General features: G+C 47.2%; 1 pseudogene; it reads left to right on the top strand.

Annotated features, from left to right (window-relative positions):
* The first annotated feature begins 10,345 nt into the window (after positions 1-10,345).
* Positions 10,346-10,895, top strand: LOC103789929 (activated RNA polymerase II transcriptional coactivator p15 pseudogene; annotated as a pseudogene).
* Positions 10,896-11,419: the final 524 nt, after the last annotated feature.

The raw sequence follows: 11,419 nt of genomic DNA, 5'->3' as shown, positions 1-11,419 counted from the left end.
TGGAAAACAGTGGATTGGTGGAATCCTAAGGACCTTCAGAGGCTCAAGATTATCCAACTGTAGGAACAAAGCTCAAAAAATATACAAGCCACCAGAGCAAAGCAAAGGAGGACAGAGAAGCCAAGTCAGACTTGTGAGGATGGGAGAGAGTCCTCCTGTTTCCTTCAAAAGCCAACCTCCTTGTGTTGGGGAAAGGGGCTGTCAGACTACTCATATCTCAGAGGAGGGAAAGATGTGGAGGCCTGAACAAAGTGAGATGCTGGGAGATGGGACCAAGCTTCTGACTTCTATATTTGACCATGTGACACCTTTAGACTGGCTATAGTCAGATGGGACTGAACCTAATAGTGATGGCCACAAGCCCAAAGTGCAGGCCACATATAGAGATAGGCTTGTGACTTCCTAGGACATGGTCCTGTCGCTCTACCAATTTGGTGAGGAAAATCAGCATAGGCCAGCAAATTTTCCTTGAAGCGGTCTAAAGTCCTTGAAGATGGTCTGGGTCTTTCTCATGCTAATTTCTGCCTTAGAGGGTCCCTTCCAGCTGTATGAGGTCCTGTGAGCATTTTCTCTGTGCCAGGCACTGTGTTCCTGGTAAGGCAGATGCAGAGTTGAAAGAGACAGGAGCTTGTACTCCCAAGAAGTGTCCAGATTTGTTTGGAGATTACCTGCATGTCCCTCCTTATGTCCAGAGGCTGGTGGAGCTGAGTGCCTGCTGGTGAGGTATAGTGCAATGCTGTGGTTTAAGGAAAAGAGGGGTTCTTTCTTTCTTTCTTTCTTTCTTTCTTTCTTTCTTTCTTTTTTTTGAGATGGAGTGTTGCTCTGTTGCCCAGGTTGTAGTGCAATGGAGCAATCTCAGCTCACTGCAACCTCTGCCTCCCAGATTCAAGCGATTTTCCTGCCTCAGACTCCAGAGTAGCTAGGATTACAAGCAACCACCACTACACTGGCTAATTTTTGTATTTTTGTTAGAGAGAAGGTTTCACCATGTTGGTCAGGCTGGTCTTGAACTCCTGACCTCAAGCAATCCACCCGCCTCCACCTTCCAAAGTGTTGGGATTACAGGCATGAGTCACTGTGCCCAACCAGAGGGGAGCATAGTGAGGGAGCTTTTATAAAAGGCAGCTTCTGAGCAGGGTCAGGAAGAATGGATGGGATTAGGGTGGGGAGATGGACATTCCCAGCACAAGGAACAACTCATGCCAAGGGCACATAGAAGGCTCAGGAAAAGCAGAGTGTTGCATGGGGGAAGTGGTTGGAGGAAACAGGAAGGAAAAAATGAGCAAGAAAACTGGAGAGGAGGTCAGGAGCAGATGATGGGTGACCTTGTGTGTGATAAGGTCCATGGACTGGACCTTACCCTGAGGGCCTAGCAGAATGAGCAGGCCGTGAGCAAGGTGAAAAAGATGATAAGGAGACAGGTGCAGTGGCTCATGCCTGTAATCCTAGCACATTGGGACGCTGAGGTGGGTGGATCACCTGAGATCAGGAGTTCATGAACAACCTGGACAACATAATGAAACCCCATCTCTACTAAAAATACAAAAAAATTAGCTGGGTGTGGTGGTGTACACCTGTAATCCCAGCTACTAGGGAGGCTGAGGCCAGAGAATCACTGGAACACAGGAGGTAGAGGTTGCACCAAGCCGAGATCGCACATTGCACTCCAGCCTGGGCAACAAGAACAAAACTCCGTCTCAAAAAAAAAAAGAAAGAAAATGATAAGAGTCACCTGTGGGAATATGGAGGAAAAGGGAAGGGCAGGAAGCAAACAGGCCAGTCAGGTCAGAGAGCTGAGCTCCCCAGCTCACTAGGGGAGTGGCAAATCCACAGTATTTGGAAGCAGCCTGTAAGCAACTCCATGTCTCTGGCAGCCCTTGCTCCTCCTCAGTTCTTCTGAGTTGCTGTTCCCTGAGCTGAGCTTAAATCCTTCCAACTCACTGTCACTTGGAGAGCCTATAAGAGGGTGAGGCCTGGGCCCCACCCAAGGAGGTGGCTGCCATGGGTCCAGGTGAAGCGTGGGACCTACTTTTTTTTTTTTTTTTTTAGATGAAGTCTTACTCTGTTGCCCAGGCTGGAGTGCAATGTTGCAATCTCGGCCCACTGCAACCTCCGCCTCCTGAGTTCAAGTGATTCTCCTGTCTAAACCTCCCGTGTAGCTGGTATTACAGGCGTGTGCAACCATGCCTAGCTATGTTTTTTGTATTTTTTTTTTTTTTGTAGAAATGGGGTTTCTCTATGTTGGCCAGGCTGATCTCGAAATCCTGACCTCAAGTGATCCACCTACCTCCCAAAGTGTTTGAGCCACTGTGCCCAGCCTGAGACCTACATTTCTAACCACACCCTGGGAGGTTCTGAGGAAGACTGCCCTTTAGGGCCTCCTCCCTCCCCACAGGACCATCTTTGTGCTGAGGGGCCCTCCTGCCTAGACTCCCTCCTCGACCCTAGGGGGCTTGCACTACCCACTTCATACCCCTCTCCACCTACCATGCTGTTCCAAAGTCAGCTCCAACCCAACAAGTCAGAGGCCAAACTCACCAACCTGTTTCTCCTCTTCCTCCTTGTGTCCAATTCACATGTTTCACATGTTCAGTTCTAAAACCTAACATCCCCACCTTGTCCCCACATCCCTTCCGTGAGCCAGTTACATAGGTCCTGTGTCCAGTTTTTTCTCCAACCCATCCCCATCTTTTCTCCTCCTCCTTCTCCTTCTTGTTCTTCCTCTTCTTCTTCTTTTTGAGATGGTGCCTTGCTCTGTCACCAGGCTTGAATGCAATGGCAAGATCTTGGCTCACTGCAAACTCCACCTCCCAGGTTCAAGCAATTCTTTGCCTCAGCCTCCCGAGTAGCTAGGATTATAGGCACACACCATCACACCCAGCAAATTTTTTGTAATTTTAGTAGAGACAGGTTTCACCATCTTGGCCAGGCTGGTCTTAAACTCCTGACCCATGATCCACCTGCATCAGCCTTCCAAAGTGCCTGAGATTACAGGTGTGAGGCACCACGCCTAGCCTTCTTCTTTATCACCACCACTCTAGTTCAAGCTGCACAGGAGTCTGCCCTGTGTTTACAGCCTCCTCACTGTGTCTCTCCCGCCCTCTCTGACTCTCTATTGCAACATCATCATGTCCATTTCCTAATTAAAACCACCAGAATGGCCCATAGTTCCCAGGATAAATTATCTGCCTTGTCCTGCTTTATGGCTTCACTGCCCTCACAGTATACTCCACCTTCCCCTTTACCTAACTTCCCATTTAGAGTATGGACTCCATAATCTGTCATGAGATTAGAGTTATTTTATTTTTTTCTGAAGACTTGTGTCAAGAGATCAACAAAGAGATTAGAGTTAAAAAGAAAAAATAGGCCGGGCACGGTGGCTCACGCCTGTAATCCCAGCACTTTGGGAGGTCAAGGTGGGTGGATCACGAGGTCAAGAGATGGAGACCATCCTGGTCAACATGGTGAACCCCATCTCTACTAAAAATACAAAAAATTAGCTGGGCATGGTGGTGCATGCCTATAATCCCAGCTACTCAGGAAGCTGAGGCGGGAGGATTGCCTGAACCCAGGAGGTGGAGGTTGCAGTGAGCCGAGATCGCGCCATTGCACTCCAGCCTGGGTAACGAGTGAAACTCCGTCTCAAAAAAAAAAAAAAGAAAGAAAAAAAGAAAAAATAATAATAAATAAAAGAGAGTATGGACTCAAGTCTGACTCTGCCACACATAAGCTATGTGACTTTGGGACAGTTTTTCAAACTTTCTGCGCTCAGCCTCCTCTCTATAGTGTGTACAATAGTAGTACAACATACCTCCCAGGGCTGTTGTGAGAATTGAATGAGTTAAACATGCAAAGCCCTTAGTGTGTTATCTGTCGCAGGACAAGCACTATATTGTTACAGTTGTCCTTCAGTGTCCATAGGGAATGATTCCAAGACCTTACATGGATATCAAAATGTGTGGATATCCCTGACATAAAACAGCTTAGTATTTGTATATAATCCTCCCATATGCTTCAGATCATCTCTAGATTACTTATAATACCTAATACAATGTAAATTTTATGCAAAGAGTTGCTATACTCTACTGTTTAGAGAATAAAAGTCTCTACATGTTCAATGCAGACAATTGTTTATTTTTGTATTTTTATTTTATTTATTTATTTTTTTGAGACAGAGTTTCACTCTTATTGCCCAGGCTGGAGTGCAATGGTGAGATCTCGGCTCACCACAACCTCCACCTCCCAGGTTCAAGCGATTCTCCAGCCTCAGCTGTAATCCAGTAGCTGGGATTACAGGCATGCGCCACCAAGTCTGGCTAATGTTTTTGTATTTTTAGTAGAGACAGGGTTTCTTCATGTTGGTCAGGCTGGTCTCGAACTCCCAACCTCAGATGATCCGCCCACCTTGGCCTCCCAAAGTGCTGGGATTACAGGCATGAGCCATTGCATCCGGCCTAATACAGATAATTTTAAAAAATATTGTTTTCAATCCATGGTTGGTTGAATCCACAGATGCAGAACCTGTGGGTTCAGAGGGTTGACTGTTTAAATGTTAGATGAATGATTCATTGTAATCCTTTAGGCCTAAGATTTTTTTCTCTTTTTCTTTTCTTTTTTTCCTGAAGGCTGGAGTGCAGGGGTGTGTTCATGGCTCCCTGCAGCCTTGACCTTCCAGGTTCAAGCAATCCTCCCACCTCAGCCTCCCAAGTAGCTGGGACTACAGGCATGTACCACCAGGCCCAGCTAATTTTTAATTTTTTGTAGAGACAAGGTTTCACCATGTTGCCCAGTCAGCTCTTGAACTCCTGGGCTCAAGCAATCTGTCTGCCTATGCCTGCCTTGGCCTCCTAAAGTGCTGAGATTACCAGCCTTTTTCTTTTTTTGAGACAGAGACTCACTCTGTCATGCAGGCTGGAGTGCAATGGCGCGATCTTGGCTCACTGCAACCTCTGCCTCCCAGGTTCAAGCCATTCTCCTGCCTCAGCTTCCCGAGTAGTTGGGATTATAGGCCCCTACCACCACAACCAGCTAATTTTTGTATTCTTAGTAGAGATGAGGTTTTGCCATGTTGGTCAGGCTGGTCTCAAACTCCTGACTTCAGGTGATCAACCCACCTTGACCTCCCAAAGTGCTAAGATTACAGGCATAAGCCACTGTGCCTGGCCTTTTTTTTTTTTTTTTTAAGTGTCAGGGTCTCGCTGTGTCATCCAGGCTGGAATATGGTAAGCAAGATCATAGCTTACCTCAGCCTTGAACTGTTGGACTCAGGCAATCCTCCCATCTCAGCATCCATATTAGCTAGGACTACAGGTACATACCACCATACCCAGCTATAGGTCTCAGATGAAACTTCATTTCCTCCTGCGCTTTCCCTCAGACCCCAATCCAAACCAGGCTTTCTGTATACATTTCACATCTCCCTCTTCATCACCCTCATAGTTACCTATCACCTCTCCCTCTAAATTTTAAGCTCCATGTGGTCAGGACTGTGTTTGTCTTAGATGTTCTGAGCCCAGTGCCCCACATAGCACCAGGCATATATATATATATATATTTTTTTTTAAAGATGGGATTTCACTATGTTTGCCAGGCTGCTCTTGAACTCCTGACCTCAGGTAATCCACCCATCTCAGCCTTCCACAGTGCTAGGATTACAGACGTGAGCCACCATGCCCAGCTAGCACCAGGCATATTATAAACAACCAGCATATACTTGCTGAATAAATATGAAATGACAGTTCACAGGTTCTGGGAGGTGGAGGTTGCAATGAGCTGAGATCATGCCATTGCACTCCAGCCTGGGCAACAATAGCAAAACTCAGTCTCAAAAAGAAGAAGAAGGAGAAGGAGAAGGAGAAGGAGAAGGAGAAGAAGGAGAAGAAGGAGAAGAAGGAGAAGAAGGAGAAGAAGGAGAAGAAGGAGAAGGAGAAGAAGGAGAAGAAGAGGGAGAAGAAGAAGAGGAAGAAGAAGAAGAAAGAAGAAGAAGAAGAAGAGGAGGAGGAGGAAGAAGAAGAGAAAGAGGAAGAAGAGGAGGAAAAAGAAAGAGGAACAAAAGTAAGTTCACAGGTTCATCGTGAAACAGAGGACACTGTCTACCTAACAAAACGCCCATCAATGGTACTTCATTGACTCAGTCACTCATTCAACAATTATTAGTGCCTCTTCTGCAGTCTTCCTCACACCATCTTGGGGGCAGAAGGGAAATAGGGAGACACAGAGATGAATGAGACAGATGTGGTTCCCGTCCACTGTGAGAAAGAGCTATAATACATGGGAAGACAGTGCAGTGTAACTGTTGTTTTAGTCTGTAACAATTTTGTTTCTGTAACAATCTTGTTTCCTAGGAGGCTAGGGTGGGTCTTTGGAACAAGGAAAGTGAAAAGTAACTGAAAACAGTGTTGCCTACTTTAGCCAGCACCACCAGTTCCCAGGAAGCTGCTTTTCTCTCTCTCTCCCTCTTCCTTTCTTTCGTTTTTGACAGGGTCTTGTTCTATTGCCCAGGTTGGAGTGCAGTGGTGTGATCACAGCTCACTGCAGCCTTGACCTCCCAGGCTCAAGCAATCCTCCCACCTCAGCCTCCTGAGTAGCTGGAACTACAGCCACGTGCCAATTAATTTAAAAAGAAAAATTTGGCAGAGACTGGAAACAGTGGCTCAGCTGAGGCAGGAGGATCACTTGAACACAGGAGTTCAAGACCAGCCTGGGTAACACAGGGAGATCCTGTCTCTACGTATATACATATGCCAGTCATACTGTTGTGCACCTGTGGTCCCAGGTACTTGAGAGGCTAATGTAGGAGGCTCACTTGAGCCTGGGAGATCAAGGCTGCAGTAAGCCATGATGACACACACCACTGCACTTCAGCCTGGGTAACAGGGTGAGACCTTGTCTCTTTAAAAAAAAAAAAAAAAGAGGCTGGGTGCAGTAGCTCATGCTGTAATCCCAGCACTTTGGGAGACCAAGGTTGGTGGCCGAGGTCAGGAGATCAAGACCATCCTGGCTAACAGTGAAACCCCGTCTCTCTACTAAAAATGCAAAAAATTAGCTGGGTGTGGTGGTACGTGCCTGTAATCCCAGCTACTCAGGAGGCTGAGACAGTAGAATCAGGTGTGTCACAGTGTGAACCTGGGTAGCAGAGGTTGCAGTGAGCTGAGATCATGCCACTGCACTCCAGCCTGGGTGACAAAGTGAGACTCTGTTTCAAAAAAAGAATTGTAGATACAGGGTCTCCCTATGTTGCCCAGGCTGGTCTTGAGTTCCCGAGCTCAAGTGATCCTCCCACTTCAGCCTCCCAAAGTGCTGGGATTATAGGCATGAGCCACCACCTGGCCAGGGCTGTCTTTAGAGCAGGAGGAGTAAGTCCTGTCCCAAGGGCATCTAGGCCAGCACCTTTTTCTCTGCCTGGAAGCCTCCTATTTAGCCTTCAAGGTCCCGCTTAAGTAGCACTTGGTCCAGGAAACCTTCTTGCTCCTGCTAGAGGTCCTTATGGGCCCCGGCCACAGCTCTAGTGATTTTCTGGAAATATAGCAGGATTTGTCAAGGACAATCCAAATTTCATGTCATTTGATTCTTTAAAAAAAGAAAAGGTGATTCAATGAATGTGTAACTACATGTGATTTCATGTTTGGACTTCAGTGGAGGCAGAAAATAGCTTCTGTCAGACCACGTGACCTGATTTGTGGTTTGGAGAACATGGTCACCATAATTACAGCATTGACCACATGCTGTAACAGTTTCCTCTCTCTTTCCTTCCACCCCCCACTGCGCCCCTCCACCCCCCAACACACACAGAGTGAATTCTTCAAGTGCTGGGACTATTTGCTTCCTGGCAGACCTTGCTATCTGTTAAACAAATGGCAGAGAAAGTCTGTAAAATGGGCAGCCTATCCATGCTTCAGCTGTACCACGGATATAAAATGTGAAAACCAAAGACTGTCTGATATAGGGGAATGTGGGTAATTCATAGCAATTCACCACTGACTCTGATGCATGCCACCTGCTTTCTTGTGTCTGTTACTTCAGCAACCCAAACAGGTGAAGCTCAGAGTGGTACAGCAACTTCCCCCAGATCACATAGACAGGGGTGGCAGAGGTTTTGAATCCAGGTCCATCCAACTAAAAGATGAAGTTCTTGTCACAACTTACGCTACCTCCCAATGCCCAGGGGCCATAAGCCTCCAAATTAGACAAGACTGTCTGGGCTCTGTGTCTCTGTCCCTCAATTCCATGGGATTCCCTCATGCCCTTTCCTTCTACACACCACTTTCATCAGTGCTGCTGTTTGAAGAGCACGTCCAGCGGGTTCCCAAAGCAGTCTTGTCTTGGGGTCCAATGATTCCTGTTTCAGGTAGACCCTAAAGATGCCTGTTGTGCCTTCCCCAGACCTTCATCCCTCACTCCTGGGAGCTACCACAGGATTCAGCTAGCACAATCCGTTTCACATGTAGCACTTTCTTCCTGTTTTTTGTTTTGTTTTGTGATGGAGTTTCACCCTTGTTGCCCAGGCTGGAGTGCAATGGTGTGATCTCAGCTCACTGCAACCTCTGCCTCCCAGGTTCAAGCAATGCTCCTGCCTCAGCCTCCCGAGTAGCTGAGATTACAGGTGCTCATCACCATGCCCAGCTAATATTTGTATTTTTAGTAGAGACAGCGTTTCACCATGTTGGCCAGGCTGGTCTCAAACTCCTGACCTCAGGTGATCTGCCCACCTCGACCTCCCAAAGTGCTGGGATTACAGGCGTGAGCCACTGTGCCTGGCCTCCTCCTGGTTTTTATGTTTTATTTACTTTATTTGAGACAGAGTGTCACTCTGTTGCCCAGGCTGGAGTTCAAGGTCAAGATCTTGGCACACTGCAATTGCCTCCCGGATTCAAGTGATTCTCCCACCGCAGCCTCCCGAGTAACTGGGACTACAGGCACCTGCCAGCACACCCAGCTAATTTTTGTATTTTCAGTAGAGACGGGGTTTCACCTTGTTGGCCAGGTTGATCTCAAACTCCTTACCTCAGGTGATCCACCCGCCTCGGCCTCCCAAAGTGCTGGAATTATAGGCATGAGCCACCACGCCTGGCCCTCCTGGTTTTTAGAAAGCACTTTCTCATTGTGTACACCAATTCCTCAGTGCTCCACAGCAGCCCTGAGAGGTCGACATAGTGGAGATTTTTTTTTCACCCCCATTGTACAGAAGAGAAAATGAAGCTTTGACCAACCTGCAGGAGATCCCCTTACCTTGCAAAGGAGCCAAGCTGTGGCTAAACTGGTATCTTCAGTCCCTGGACCATTTAGCTTGACTAAGAGAACAGGGATGGAGGCTGAAAGATCTACAACATCCTCACAAGGGGAAGAAAACAGTTTCTGCAAATAAACATAAATCACTTCATTCCTCTTCATTGTAATGCACCAATTACAACCTGACAAAAGTAAAGCACTCCCAAGCGCAGTGGTCTTTAAATGACGCTTATTGGCTAGAGGCTTCAAGTCCCTTGAGGATAAGGCCTGGTCCAGGGCCCAGGGCTGAGTCCAGGCCTGGTGGGTAGAGTGCTGGGCTCAGGTGATGTCAGGGTGGTAGGTGTGAAGGGCCATCCAGAGATTGTTTTTTTCGTTTGTTTTGAGATGGAGTTTTACTCTTGTTGCCCAGGCTGGAGTGCAATGGCAGGATGTGATCTCGGCTCAGCACAACCACCACCTCCCAGGTTTAAGTGGTTCTCCTGCCTCAGCCTCCTGTGTATCTGGGATTGCAGGCATGTGTCACCACGCCCGGCTAATTTTGTAATTTTGGTAGAAACAGAGTTTCTCCATGTTGGTCAGGCTGGCCTCGAACTCCCAATCTCAGGTGATACACCCTTCTCAGCCTCCCAAAGTGCTGAGATTACAGGCGTGAGTTACCATGCCCAGCTGGGATTGTTCTTTCCCATCCTCTCAGCTGCTTGATCAGAGGGGCTCTGGCATGGCCTTGCCCTTGCCACAGGCCATTTCTCATCCACTCCTCCATCATCTGGCCTTCTCATTCTGCGATTCTGATTCTCTTCACTTTGGAACTAACACTTTTTGACATCATTCAAATCAAAACATTAGAGTAACCCCCAAAAGAGGGGAAGGGTTTAAACGGACACTGAAAGTTTAGGTGGCTGGCTCAGCGTCCCAGTGCCTCCACAGCAGAATCTGAAAATGCTCCCAATGAGTGAAGCAGGACAGGGTGGTTGAAGTTGCCTGGTCTGGAGGCTGTCTGCAGTTCCCCAGGCCCAGCGCTCCATACACACACACAGCCCAGTTCGTTTCTCTGTATCATTCTCCTGTCCCTGAACACATCCAATTCTCCTTATAGAAATGGAGAAACTGGAGTCATGAGCGAGCGAGCAGGAGAGTGTGCGACTGCTGGAGCCGAGCGGAGTGATGCCTACATCACAGAAACTTGTTTCTTCAAGCTCTTCTGGCAGTGATTCTGACAGCGAGGTTGACAAAAAGTTAAAGAGGAAAAAGCAAGTTGCTCCAGAAAAACCTGTAAGGAAGCAAAAGACAGGTGAAACTTCGAGAGCTCTGTCATCTTCTAAACAGAGCGGCAGCAGCAGAGATGATAACATTTCAGACTGGGAAAATGAGGTATGTTAGCGTTGGAGATTTAAAAAGGAAAGTGCTAATTGATATAAGAGAATATTGGATGGATCTAGAAGGTGAAATGAAACCAGGAAGAAAAGGTATTTCTTTAAATCCAGAACAATGGAGCTAGCTGAAGGAACAGATTTCTGACATTGATGATGCAGTAAGAAAACTGTAAAATCTGAGCCATATAAAACCTGTACTGTTCTAGTTGTTTTAATCTGTCTTTTTACATTGGCTTTTGTTTTCTAAACCTTGTTCTCCAAGCTGTTGTATGTTTGGATTGCAGAATAATTTGTAAAATGAATATGTTTTTTTAATGTGCATTATTAAAAATGTTGAGTGAAGCTAACTGTCAGCTTTATTAAGGAGGATTGGTTTGTGTCCACCGCCTAGTGTAAAATAAAATCAAGTAATACAATCTTAAGAAAAAAAAAAAAGAAACGGAGAAAGTGAGGCCCAAGGAGTAAGAGGGGCCTGCCTAGAACAGCGGTGGCCAGCAGGTGAGCTGGGACAGGACCTGGAAGAGTGTCTATTAGCATTCCCCTCTGCCTGTCTCAGAAACTGGCAAGGACCTGCAGCTGAGCCCAGATGCCATTCCCAGCTGCTTACAGACATACCAGCAGCGGGTAGGGAAGCAATGCTGACCCTTCGGGAAGTCAGCTCTGGGACTGGTGTGGTGGCCAGCCCTTGTCTGGGGCTCTCTGTTCCAACAGGCATGAACATTCTTATCATTCCAAGGCCCTCTCTTCAACCTGTCTGAGCTGTGTGTGGGTGAGATGGAGCTGAGGTGGGGGGTGGGAAGATGAGGGAAATGGCAGGA

The sequence above is a fragment of the Callithrix jacchus genome, chromosome 2, assembly GCF_049354715.1.
Source record: "Callithrix jacchus isolate 240 chromosome 2, calJac240_pri, whole genome shotgun sequence".
NCBI classification, from domain to species: domain Eukaryota; kingdom Metazoa; phylum Chordata; class Mammalia; order Primates; family Cebidae; genus Callithrix; species Callithrix jacchus.
This window is presented reverse-complemented; position numbering and strand designations above follow the sequence as displayed.